The following is a 12,090-nucleotide window of genomic DNA, read 5'->3' as shown; positions in this document are numbered from 1 at the left end:
TCCCATATCTTCCATAACATCATTAATTTTTCTAAGATCGTGGAGCAAGCGCCACTTGCCAGTTTGTTTTTTAATAACAAAAACAGGTGAATTCCATGGGCTAGTAGAAGGTACAATGTGTCCTTGGGACAGTTGTTCTGAGACTAAGTTTTGAAGTGCGCGAAGTTTTCCCAAAGGAAGGGGCCATTGATCCACCCAAATAGGAACATCAGTTTTCCAGGTTATTTTTAGGGTGTCGAGCACTTCAATGGTCCCATCTAAAAATGTGTACGGATAGACATTCCCCATTGTGACAATATATCACATCCCCACAAAACCATAGGGACAGGCAGCACAAAAGGTTTAACAGAAGCCACATGTCCCTCTGGTCTTTGAATTCAAATTAGTTCCAAACTCTGACGACTGTTACCGGTGCCCCCTATCCCAGCCAGCGTCTGAGAGACATTAGTCAGTGGCCATTGCGGAGGCCATTTGGCTTGAGAAATTACTGTGACATCAGCTCCAGTGTCAATGATCCCATTTAGTGCTATTTGTTGGCCATTGTAAATAAGGGTACACTGATACATAGGTCGCTGTGGAGAAATGGATTGTACCCACAAAATGTGAGGTAACCCTGTGGATCCAAAACCTCCTCTCCTCTGCGGAGGATGATCAGTGATAAGAGAGTTTACCCTTGCTGGAATCAGAATCAATTGCACTATTCGACTACCCTGAGGTATCGTACAAGGTGGAAATGGAGTCCGTGCCATGATTTTGATTTCGTCCACCCTGTCAGAGTCAATAACACCCAGTAAAACAAAGAGACCAGACAATGTTGTGGAAGATCTACCAATTAACAGAGCTTGTGTATCGGAGGGTAATGGTCCTTTGACATTTGTTGATAATAAATGAACCGAGGAATAGAGCAGTGTTACTGTGTGTGAGGTTGCCAGGTCCAGTCCAGCGCTGCCTGAGGTTGCTGGACAGAGACTTGAGGTGTCGGTGCTTCTCTCCAAGGATGTTGAAATGTCAGCTGTGGCATTTGTGTCTGCGTGCGTCGCTGCCCCGCGCTCCGTGGTCGGTTTCCCTGTATCGGTTGTCCCTGGAAGTCATACTTAGGTCAACATCGATTAGCATAATCACGCCCTTTCTGACATTTTGGACAAAATCCAGGACCAGGAGGTTGTTGTTTATTCCCCGCAGCCCTCACAAGACAATTTCTCTTTAGATGACCAGGCTTACCACAACCATAGCAATTTCCCACACCATGCATCGCTACAAAAGCAGCAGCCATAGCTTCAAACTTGTGGTCAACCGTACCGATTCGGTTACATGCTTCCACCATTTCCACCAGAGCGGGGTTCGGGTTGGGAAGAGACTTCAGTAGCCTTTTACAATCAACATTAGCATTTTCAACAGCTAGTTTTGTTAACAATATATCCCGAGCTTCCGCATTATCTACTTGACGTTCCAAAGCCTGTTTTAGTCTATCAATAAACTGCATATAAGGTTCTCGAGACTCCTGAGTGATGTTAGTAAAGGCTTTTTGTGGCTTTTGTACGTCAGGGACCTGGAAAAAAGCCTTTTTCGCCTCTTCTCTAATTGCCTCGAGAGCCGCACGGGGGCAGTGTTGAGCCTGCGCTACCGGGTCAGCACGTGCACCGGTGCCCGTAAGATGCTCTATTGTCAGTGCAGCTGATGCAGCATCATTATGGTTAACGTACGTGAGCAGGAGTGCTTGCAGTCCCCCTCTCCAGTGCGACTCCCATAACGTGTACTGAGTCGGGGTTAGCAGCAATCGTGCTAAAGATTTCAAATCATGAGGAGTCATGACATAAGCATCAAACACAGAAGATAACAGACTTATAAAACAGGGAGAAGAAATACCACGTTCCATAACCGTGCGGCGCAGTTCTTTAACAACCGAAAAAGAAAGAGCCTCCCATCGTGCTCCCCCTGCCCGACCCTGAGAATACAAGACCGGAGCAACTATAGTTTTAGCCATTTCTAGATCCCCCTCCTTTAAGGCTTGTTTCTTTATTTTTGCCCACACATCACGTAGATCAGGAAGGTATAAATCAGGTTCTTGTTCAGGCTCTACCAGTCCTGGGTCAAAGGGATCGTTTTCTGGCAGTTACTCCACTGCATTGACACCCAGGGGTTTAGAGCACTGTGATGTAGAGGCTGATAAGGAAAGGGCTATAGGAGCTTGCGATTCCTCCTCCTCTCCTTTCTCTGCCTTTTCTTTTTGTGCTTTTATAGTCTCAAAAATAACTCTCCATGAAGAGAGCAGACGGTGGAACTCAGTATTGCCTTTTGTCGCAGAATCCCACAACTTCACCCCTGCGTCGTCCCAAAGTTCCCGCATGAAAATTGTAGTTGCAGTCACTGCAGGCATATTTACTTGCACCCACTTAAGCATTGCTTTAAGGTCATGCCCAGAAATACTTTTCTCATGTTTGTTAGGGAGACCTTTCACAAGCTCATATACGTCTCTTTCTGGGGACGAAACCTGATTCCCCATTACGGATTTCCCACAGCTCACCTCTCAACTCCGGAGGGATTTCAGGCCGGCTCCCGCTTCCTTTCAGTGGTTCATTCAAAGTTCTGTGGGATTTGCTGCATGTCGCTCAGTCAGGCGATTCGAGAGCCCTTCACGTCAGATCCTTCACCGGATCACGTCGGGGTCACCAATTTGCGGCGAACGAAGAGACGGGACGCAGCTTGATGCAAGCAAGTTGTCGGTTTATTAATGATTTTCTTACACTTGTATACATGTCTACCTTCTACATATTACACACTGATTGGTTAAATCTTAAGCGTAAAAAACAGGGATTGGTTGATATTTAAGGCACACCGTTAAAACAATAGGAACTTATTAGTTTACCTTGACATAGCAACAATTTCTATTCCCAAATTAGGAGGTTTCTTTCTAGGCGGCTTTCTTGATTAACAAAGTTACATATCGGCGCCATCCGTTCCCTTATCTGGCTACTTGTTTCTCTGTCCATCTGGCTGCCTCCTCAGCTGTAGCGGCTCAGGGGTCTGCAGTTAGCTTGTTCCTTGGTTCCCAGGGCTTGTGCCCTGCAAGTTATAACAAGTCTCTATTCATCAGGCTATCAGTACTTGGACTCTTGTCCTTGAGGCCTTGTCCTACAGGGGAACACAGACAGACAGGCTGATTCTTTGCACCAGCACTCTGCTGCCTCTTGGCACAGTTCTTTGTGTGACTTTGTGGGTGATGCAAGGTGAGGGGGTCGCTCTGAGCCAGCTGGCGTTTCCGCACCAGGCCAGAGGCGCAGGATCCCTTTGGGCACAGCTGTTCTCTCATCTTGCGTTCGCTGCTTAGATTTAGTTTAATGCCCTGTCCTATCCTCAAACAGCGTGGCTGTAGCAAACTAGAGAGGAAATGCCCTGCGGTCCCTGGCTCCCTGAGCTTGTGAAATGATCTGTTGCTTTGGGGAGGGACTGAGAAATGGTTTTACGTCATTCGTATGGAAGGTTAAAATGATGTTGGCCTAGGGCAGTTCTCCATACTGCCCAAGTGACATAAGAGCTTAACCTCACCGAGGCATGCTTTGCAGAGGACGCTGTTTCCTTTAAAATGTGATTTATTAGTATGAATTAGCATTCATTTTGGGTGTGGAAGTAAGTTGGTTCCCATGAAGGGCAAATTGCTGCTCTTCAACTAGAGAGAAGCAGCAGAGCAACAGATGAACATCACCCCAAATAGAAGTAGGGTGAGAGAACCCCCAGGAGCACTCATGTCCAGTACTTTGTCCCTTGTCTTGCCCTTGAACTGGTGAGTGTGTGGCATTAGGGAGCTGTGCCAGCAAGGTCCTCTGCACAGCTGCAGCGACACCACGGTGGTTTCTGCCAAACTGGGTTTTGCGCTCCTTGCAGGGCATTGGGGGAGGGATGTGGGCCGCTTGGTGAGGAGCACATGGGGATTATACAGCAGAACCAGAATTTTGTACAAATGGAACGTTTCGTCTCGTACTTGATGGAGTGTGAGTCAGCAAAGTGCCAGAGTGCTGTAGATGAGCTAGAAATGCATCAGTAGCATGGTCAGGAGGCGCAGAGCACCTTGCAAAGCCCTTGGCCAAGAGGCAGGCTTTGGGAAATGGTTCTGTAAAGCCACCTGCGCTGGGCTTGCAGTTGCTTGCCTGCAGAGTATCTGTGTTAGTTGTGGAAGGCTCAGGAGTGCTGCCTTTGAACAACGTTTATTTAGAAACCTGGTCTTAAACAGTCTGCTAAGGGTTTGCAGTTGCAAAGCAGAACAACATTTTGCACTGGTCTCAACTGTGCCCCTAGGCTACAAGCAAGTGCGTAGCAGAGTTAGCGCCCTGGTAACACAAGGCAGTGCTGCAGTAGAGACTTTGCAACCTCTTACCCCCAAGGGAGGGCAATTCAGCTTTCAAAAGCTTAAGGGACCATGGGTCCACAGCGACACAAACAGCCAGCTTCTGCCTAGCACCCCTCCTGCCTTGGCTTTCCCCCTGTTTGGGCTGACGCTGCATTCAGCCTGGTGCAAGTGATGTGCGGAATTAGACTCTATAACTCGAAAGTTATAAAGTAGGTATGTTTATTGCGCGCAGATGCACGGGGGATCGCTCCTCCACAAGCGTGCATGCCCGAAGTGACGAACCATCCCACATTTATACAATAAAACAAATAAATATTAAATTAACGCCCATACATATTCGTTACCTAAACCCCGCTTCGTATGTTAATTAGCTTATCAGTCCGTTTCCTGGAATGTGGTGGTCTTGCAGGTTTGTAGGTGATTCGTGTTCTTGTGACCATCCGTGACCATTAGATCTTCTCCAGCAAGGAGTGGTGATTCATGTCCTTGTGACCATCCAATCTTCTCCAGCAAGGAGACTTAGCACTCCCTCCCTCTGGATAGCATTGGAATATCTCTCATCTTTTCTCATTCTTTTTTAAATAGCCCCTTTGTTAGAGGAAGAAGGGCAGGCGTCTCCCCGTCTCCCCTTTGTTAGAGGAAGAAGGGCAGGCGTCTCCTCAAAACTGTAGGTGTCTCCTCAGAGCTGTGTGCCTATGTGACCAGACACCGCACCCATGACCAGTCACCATACCCACATTCCTGGGCAGACATATACAATCACGATCGATGTCCATTGTCCCCATTTCACACTATTTCTCCATATCAATCCCCCCTTTTCTATCAAACTAAGTAAATTCTTTTACTTAAGCAGTCTTCCCGAATGATATAAAGCATCATACATAAGTGTTACCCTTTTAAACATTCTCCAAACCCACAAATATAACATAATGGTTAGTATTAAGGAAATTCTTAAACTGATCAATAAGATCACAATGGGGTGTACCATAGTGTTAAGAATTCCTGTTGCAGAAGGTGACCAGCCAAAGAGAGTATTCCACCAATTATGGTTTCCATCCTGTTCTACCTTTTTTAAAACTTTCTTGATCCCCTCTACATCGCGATGGATCATAAGAAGAGTTTCGTGTCCCTTTTTTTTGGTTTCGTCCAGTATACGTTGTAAATCTGCATTTTTTAATAGTTCTTTTATACTATTTGTATTTAGTCCTATGGGGGTAGGAATTATCATCTGTGATAGGGTAAAGTTGGATTTTAAGAATTGATGAGACACTACTGGGGCTGAGTAACTAAAATCGCATCCTGTGATTGTAGTAAAATTACAAATACAATAATTTGAATATTGTGCAGTCTCCTTTACCTCCCCATCTACGGTTACTCTGTTACACTTAGTTCTCAAACACGCACATCCCTTCCCTGCATATATAATTACTGTTTCCAAGTTTGCATTTGGTCGGGCCTCGAAATGACATATTTTCTGATCTGTATCTAAACAAGTATCCTGAGCCATTATAGTATTGCTTTCACAGAGGAAGCCCTGCTGTTCTCGCATAATACAAGATTCTAAATCTACTGTTTGCCACTTGTCGCCTATCTTTCTGGCCCATGTTCTATGTTCAAAAGGGTACAGGAGCACCCCATTATGGTTAATTCCAAGGGCTACAATGGGGTGTATGGTAATTATTACTGCATTATGTATGGTTAATACAAAAGCTGTGATTGTGTGTGTGTTGGGGTCGTAGGTAAAGTTCACCATATTCCACCATGACTGGAGTTTTCTTTCTACCTCCGTAGCATTGTCCCAAACCATCTTTCAAATTTCCGTGGGAAATATGCCTTCCTCTCCTTCTCTTATTATGGATGCAGCTATTGATTGCATCCACATTTGGGCTTGGATACAACTTAGAGCCAGGGCGACGTTGTCCTGTAAACCACCTAACGCCTTAGTGATGAGTTGATGATCTTCCATGTTTATTTGTTCCCACCTGGGGAGTACCTTCGATATCAACCATTGGTGCGCCCCTAATGCCAATAATGAAGATTTTAGTGGTTGTTCTAGTTTTTCTAGATCGGCCATGGTGGCGGCTAGTTTATTCATTATCACCTCTCAGTCTATGGAATTTAATACTCCGAGTCCTGTTCCTAACATTCCAGTTACATCTCTCACTATTCTGTTTCGATAAATATTTCCCCTTTTTCTTAACCAAGTTGTCCATCCCTCATAAGAGGTTCGTAAGAAGGGGGAACAGGATGGCTTAGCATCAGAAACATTGACTTGTATTGCAGGAGCGGGCTGCAAACTAGGACCATGCGTGGCAATCAGTTAGCTGAGGGGGATGAGCTCGAGCTTGTCTAGACAACAATTAACATGATGAGGCATGTTTGCAGAGCACAGGGGAGTGGGAGACGGATGGCGCCAAGGAAAGATAACACCTTGTTGTTAATTGCTGGCAGCTAACCACCAATCAGGGATTGCCTAGTATGCAAGGCTTAGCTTCAAGAACCAATCTGTTTAAAACGCGCAGCTTCTGAAAGTGTATAAAACCTCGTGCTTCTGTACAATAAATTGACATTTGCTTGCATCAAGCTGCGTCCCGTCTCTTCATTCGCCGCAAATTGGTGACCCCGACGTGATGCGTTTAAGGATCTAACGTGAAGGGCTCTCGAATCGCCTATCTGAGCGACATGCAGCGAATCCCGCAGAACTTTGAATGATCTGCTGAAAGGAAGCAGGAGCCGGCCAGAAATCCCTCCGGAGTTGAGAGGTGAGCTGTGGGAAATCCGTAATGGGGAATCAGGCTTCGTCCCCAGAAAGAGACGTATATGGACTCATGAAGGGTCTTCTAGTCAGATCAGGGAGTCCGTGCCTCAGTTTCCTCAAATGGTGACCCCTATGGTGGTGTTCCGAAGCCTTGGAAGAATAAGGACGGAACTGGTCGATAAAAAAGACAGCTCCTGGAAGAGGGCTGCGTTCCGGAGGAGACGGCTTGGCTGTACGATCGTCTGGCTGTCTGGACCAGGCAGACAACCTAAACCCCGAGGATAACACCTGTATTCATCGAGACAGGTGAGCAGCCAAGAAACTTTAGAGACTTTGAAAGAATGAAAGTGTGTACATACAGCAGCCAATTGTATGATGCTGCCGCGGAGGGGAACTCCGTGTCGGGAATGCATTTAGCATCTTGGTGGCAAATTCTGACTACTCTTTGCCAAGTGTGGACTAATTCTACTAACGGTGCTAAACCAGAAGAAGCTGTAAATTCCACCGACAGCACGACTCTTCTCAAGACACAGTCAGCGATGGCGATTCCGTCCACACCTCCTCTAACCCCAAAGCTTCTGTCACTGATTGCAGCGACCGTCACAACACAGGACCAAGCACGGGAACAGGACAACTCGGACAATGATTTTATTGACACTGATAAACCTTTTGATCCAGGTCCTATAGATCTGGAAAAGGAGGTAAACCTTTCCCCCACCCCCTTGTCTCTCCTGATGCATTGATTGTATTTTTGGGGAGGGTGAAAGGGAGTCTGAGGGATTGGTGGCAGGAATGCAAGTGGGAAATACTTAAGTGATAGGTTTTGGGAGTCGCTATGGCATGTTTAGTATTTTGTCAGACAAATCAACCTGCAGAGTGGCAGCCTGTGCAATACGAGGCTGTTAAAGAGTTAAGCAAAGCAGTGCGGGAAGGGAGGATTCATAATACATTTGCTATGTCCCTTCTTGAAGTGATGGCAGAGCCTTATACGCTCACACTGCATGATTGGAAGTCATTGCTTTGTATGGTACTAACTGATACAGTATATGATGTGGTTATTTGATTTTTTTGAGCTATGTGTAGTGGCCTTGATTGAAAACCTTAATCGGGGAATTGCTGTTAACTATGAGCAGTTGGCTGGAGAAAATTAGTTGTGCCGATTCTGTGACTCAGGCAAGGTATCCCAGGGACAACTGTTTGCAACTGAATGAGATGGCTATTAAGGCAGTCCGGATGCGGGAGTCTTGCCACAGTCTTGCAGGGTCCTAGAGAGTCACTAACTGTAATACTAACTTGATTGATTGGCTTCAGAATATTTTGCAACAAGTCGAACATCAGGAAGCTCAAGGGTTGCTTTTAAAACAACTAGCTGTGATAATGCCAATGAAAATTGTAAATGGGCAACTTTCACAATCGCAACCCCAACATGTGTCAAATGATTGTAACGCAGAACTCACAGCAGACTGTAATTCTCAGGCTGAGTTCTGGAATGCAGCATAACAGATTTTTGCTTCTCTAATCTCTTCTGTAAGAACAGTACACGCTTTTAACTTGCTTAGTAAATTAGGCTGCTGGCTTGCTAAACAAAGTAATACTACAAATAATATTCTTTTTTCTGGCTTATTAACAGATGTTGATTCTGTCCATCATATGTTGCTACAGAACCGAGTTGCTATTGATTTTTATTATTAGCACAGGGACACAAGTGTGAAGACTTTGATAGGATGTGTTACGTGAATCTGAGTGACCACTGTGAATTAATTTATAAAAGTATACAAAACTCAAAAGCCTTAAAACAAAGATCTGCAACAGAGCCAGGGATGGGATGCCTTTGGTCTCTTCTCACGGCTGGGAAACTTTGGGCAATGACTCAAAAGTATTACAGGATTTATTATAATTATCTTTAACCACCTTATTGATGTTTGCCTTACGTCTCCCATGCTTTTTTTTTCCTGTATTCAGTGTTTAGTTGATTGTAACCTAAAGCAGGTCATGGTCACCCAGCTACATACACCCTTTGCCTCCTTGCAACTAACAAGCAAAAAAGGGGAGGATAGAGAATGTCTGAAGAGATATACAGGAGAGGAAACTGGAGAATTATTTGACCTAACAAGAGATGAGAGAACAGCTAGGTATTGTGAAGGAGAGGAGGAAAGATAAACATGGTTATCTAGTGTTTCATAGGTGTCTGCATGCTTGTAGAGATATATAGCTGTGTAACTACATGAATGATTTCTGCCCTGAGCCTGGTGGAGCATACAGCTGCGGTTTGCATCCGGGCTCAGAGATGTAAATAGGGGCTTCTCTGTTATGGTAAAAGTTTTTCTCTTTGCATAAAAAAGAGAGGGAATGAAGGGAATGACCCCAGAGGTATGTTCTGAAAAGGCATGCTATGTTTCGAACTTTTTGACTGAACCAGTTCTTGTTTGGTGTGCCCTTCCACCTATGTATAATGTTAATCCAAAAGATGATATTGTTTACACTTTGAATGTCGATAATTGTCTTTTTGTAGATGCTAATGTAGTAGGAGGCTATGATGGGAACGTATTGCAGTGGTTCTTCTCTTATCCGGAGTAACAGCAGGGAAAGCATTAGAGTTAAATCACCTTGTTTGGTAGGCAGTTAAGAATGTGAGTCAGAATTGACACTGCTTTTTGTTGTTGGTTCAAGGATATGGCTGTGAGGATTTTGATGGTATGTGCTGCGTGGATTTCAGGCGCCCCATTGCAGCAACATGTTATCAAAATCTGAGAAAATGTCAGCCTTTTTGGCATTCATTCACTCAATTGGCAGTATTGTTTGTTTGCTATTACCTTGGTTGCTGTCATGTTTGCAAGGGCCCTGCAGAACATGGCAAACCTGGTACCAGCTGTTCAAAAACAAAAAGGGGAAATTGTATAATTGCATGGAACAGAGACAGTGGGTTATTTTGACATTGATAAAATGTCTCAGTTGGGTTTTTATTTGTTCTATTACTTATACATTGTTTTTACTTGTTCGGTTTCAAAGGTTCTTTTTGTGCAACAGGAAGGGGGAGATGCAGGAGCGGGCTGCAAACTAGGACCATGCGTGGCAATCAGTTAGCTGAGGGGGATGAGCTCGAGCTTGTCTAGACAACAATTAACATGATGAGGCATGTTTGCAGAGCACGGGGGAGTGGGAGACGGATGGCGCCAAGGAGAGATAACACCTTGTTGTTAATTGCTGGCAGTTAACCACCAATCAGGGATTGCCTAGTATGCAAGGCTTAGCTTCAAGAACCAATCTGTTTAAAACGCGCAGCTTCTGAAAGTGTATAAAACCTCGTGCTTCTGTACAATAAATTGACATTTGCTTGCATCAAGCTGCGTCCCATCTCTTCATTCGCCGCATTGTATTTGTAACTCTATTCTTTTAAGAGACCATTCTGGGTTAAACAACATTTGTTGCTGACCTGTATTTCTGATTACATATGGTCCAATTGTATAAATTTTTGGATTTGGTTTAGTTAATTTAAGATCAAGCGTTAATGGGGTTGTTGTAACTGTGGTGGTGGTAGGAACAGTGGTTAGCATGATTGTTATTTTGATCTTATAAGTCAGAGCTGTTCTTGGGGATTCCTTTTCTAGGCATATTATAAAGATGGGCTCGGTTAAGGTAAAATTGTGCCAACATTCCCGTGAATTAAAGCACATGGTTGTATTTAGAAGGGTTAATTCCTTATCTACCTTTCTGACATTAATCAGGGTGTCTCCTGAAATCTTGGTGTTATCCTTTTCATTATATGTTTGACACCCTACTTTTATCCTATCTCCTAATTTTCCCCATAATGGGTCGACTTTGTGTACATCCTCCCGATCCCATTGATTCCTTTGGTACACCTCATTTTCAGAAAAAAACACCATAGCTAGTTTCGTCTTTGAGTCCACCTTTCCCATTATTCCAGTGTGTTTTTTCTGGGCATGATTCCAAGGCCAGTTATCAGGCTCTTGGTTGTAGGCAAGAGAGAGGGTACAAAAAAACACAAATGGTTTAAACCCACTATTGATCATTTTAAGAATCTAAACGTTCCTCACATATACATATAAAATCTGTTTTGATCAAAAATATCTTTGTTTGAGTTGGGGCTTACTGATAACAAGTTGGGCAAGACTGGCCACTGGCTCAGTCCCAGACTCCTTTGTTCTATATTGTTTGTTGTGGTGCCCTTCCCATATGGTGGATCCACAACCGCTCAGGTTCACTTACTTGCCACCCATATTGTTCCCATTTGTCCGAGTAAATTTGAGTTTCAGTTCTTTTTTATCTGGGGTTACTTTCCACGAAGTTGCAGGGGCTTTCTTGATCCGGGTATGGTGAATCCAAGAATTCTGTCCCTCAACCTTGATTGCAGTGTAGGTGGTGAGTAGGACTTGAAAAGGTCCGGTCCACTGTGGTTCCAGGGTTTTATCTGCAAAACACTTAACGTATACATAGTCCCCTGGTCGTATATCGTGAACAGGTCCATCCAGACCCCTACTGCGTGTTCCCATCACATGCTTCTCAATTCTTATTAATTGTTTGTTTAGTGCCACCATATAGGAAGTCATTGTTTCTTCACCAATCTGTGAAGACGTCCCCTTTTGTACCCCATAGGGTCGTCCATATAAAATTTCAAATGGGCTAAGCCCCTCTTTTGCTCTTGGTCTAGTTCGAATTCGTGTAAGAGCTAATGGCAAAGACTGGGGCCAAGTTATATTTGTTTCTTAACCTAACTTGACAATCTGTTGTTTGATCAGATGATTCATCTTTTCTACCTGGCCACCCGATTGTGGTCGGTATGGGGTACGTAATTGCCAATCTATTCCTAGATGGTGGCTGATCTGTTGCACTATTCTGGACACAAAATGTGGTCCTCTATCCGAGGACATTACCGCTGGGACTCCAAACCTAGGTATTATCTCTTGGAGCAGTATTTTGGTCACTTCCCGGGCTTTAGCAGTTCTGCATGGGAAGGCTTCTGGCCAAC

General features: G+C 44.5%; 1 long non-coding RNA gene across 1 annotated transcript in view; it reads left to right on the top strand.

The window, feature by feature from the left end:
• LOC308057831 overlaps positions 1–10,571 on the top strand; it is a 168,490-nt gene extending 157,919 nt beyond the window's left edge. The window contains exon 3 of the long non-coding RNA XR_013925481.1: positions 7,924–10,571. This is a non-coding gene — a long non-coding RNA (uncharacterized lncRNA). The remainder of the gene's footprint in view (positions 1–7,923) is intronic.
• The last annotated feature ends 1,519 nt before the right edge of the window (positions 10,572–12,090 follow it).

Source organism: Falco punctatus (assembly GCF_963210335.1).
Source record: "Falco punctatus genome assembly, contig: scaffold_46, whole genome shotgun sequence".
Classification (NCBI taxonomy): domain Eukaryota; kingdom Metazoa; phylum Chordata; class Aves; order Falconiformes; family Falconidae; genus Falco; species Falco punctatus.
This window is presented reverse-complemented; position numbering and strand designations above follow the sequence as displayed.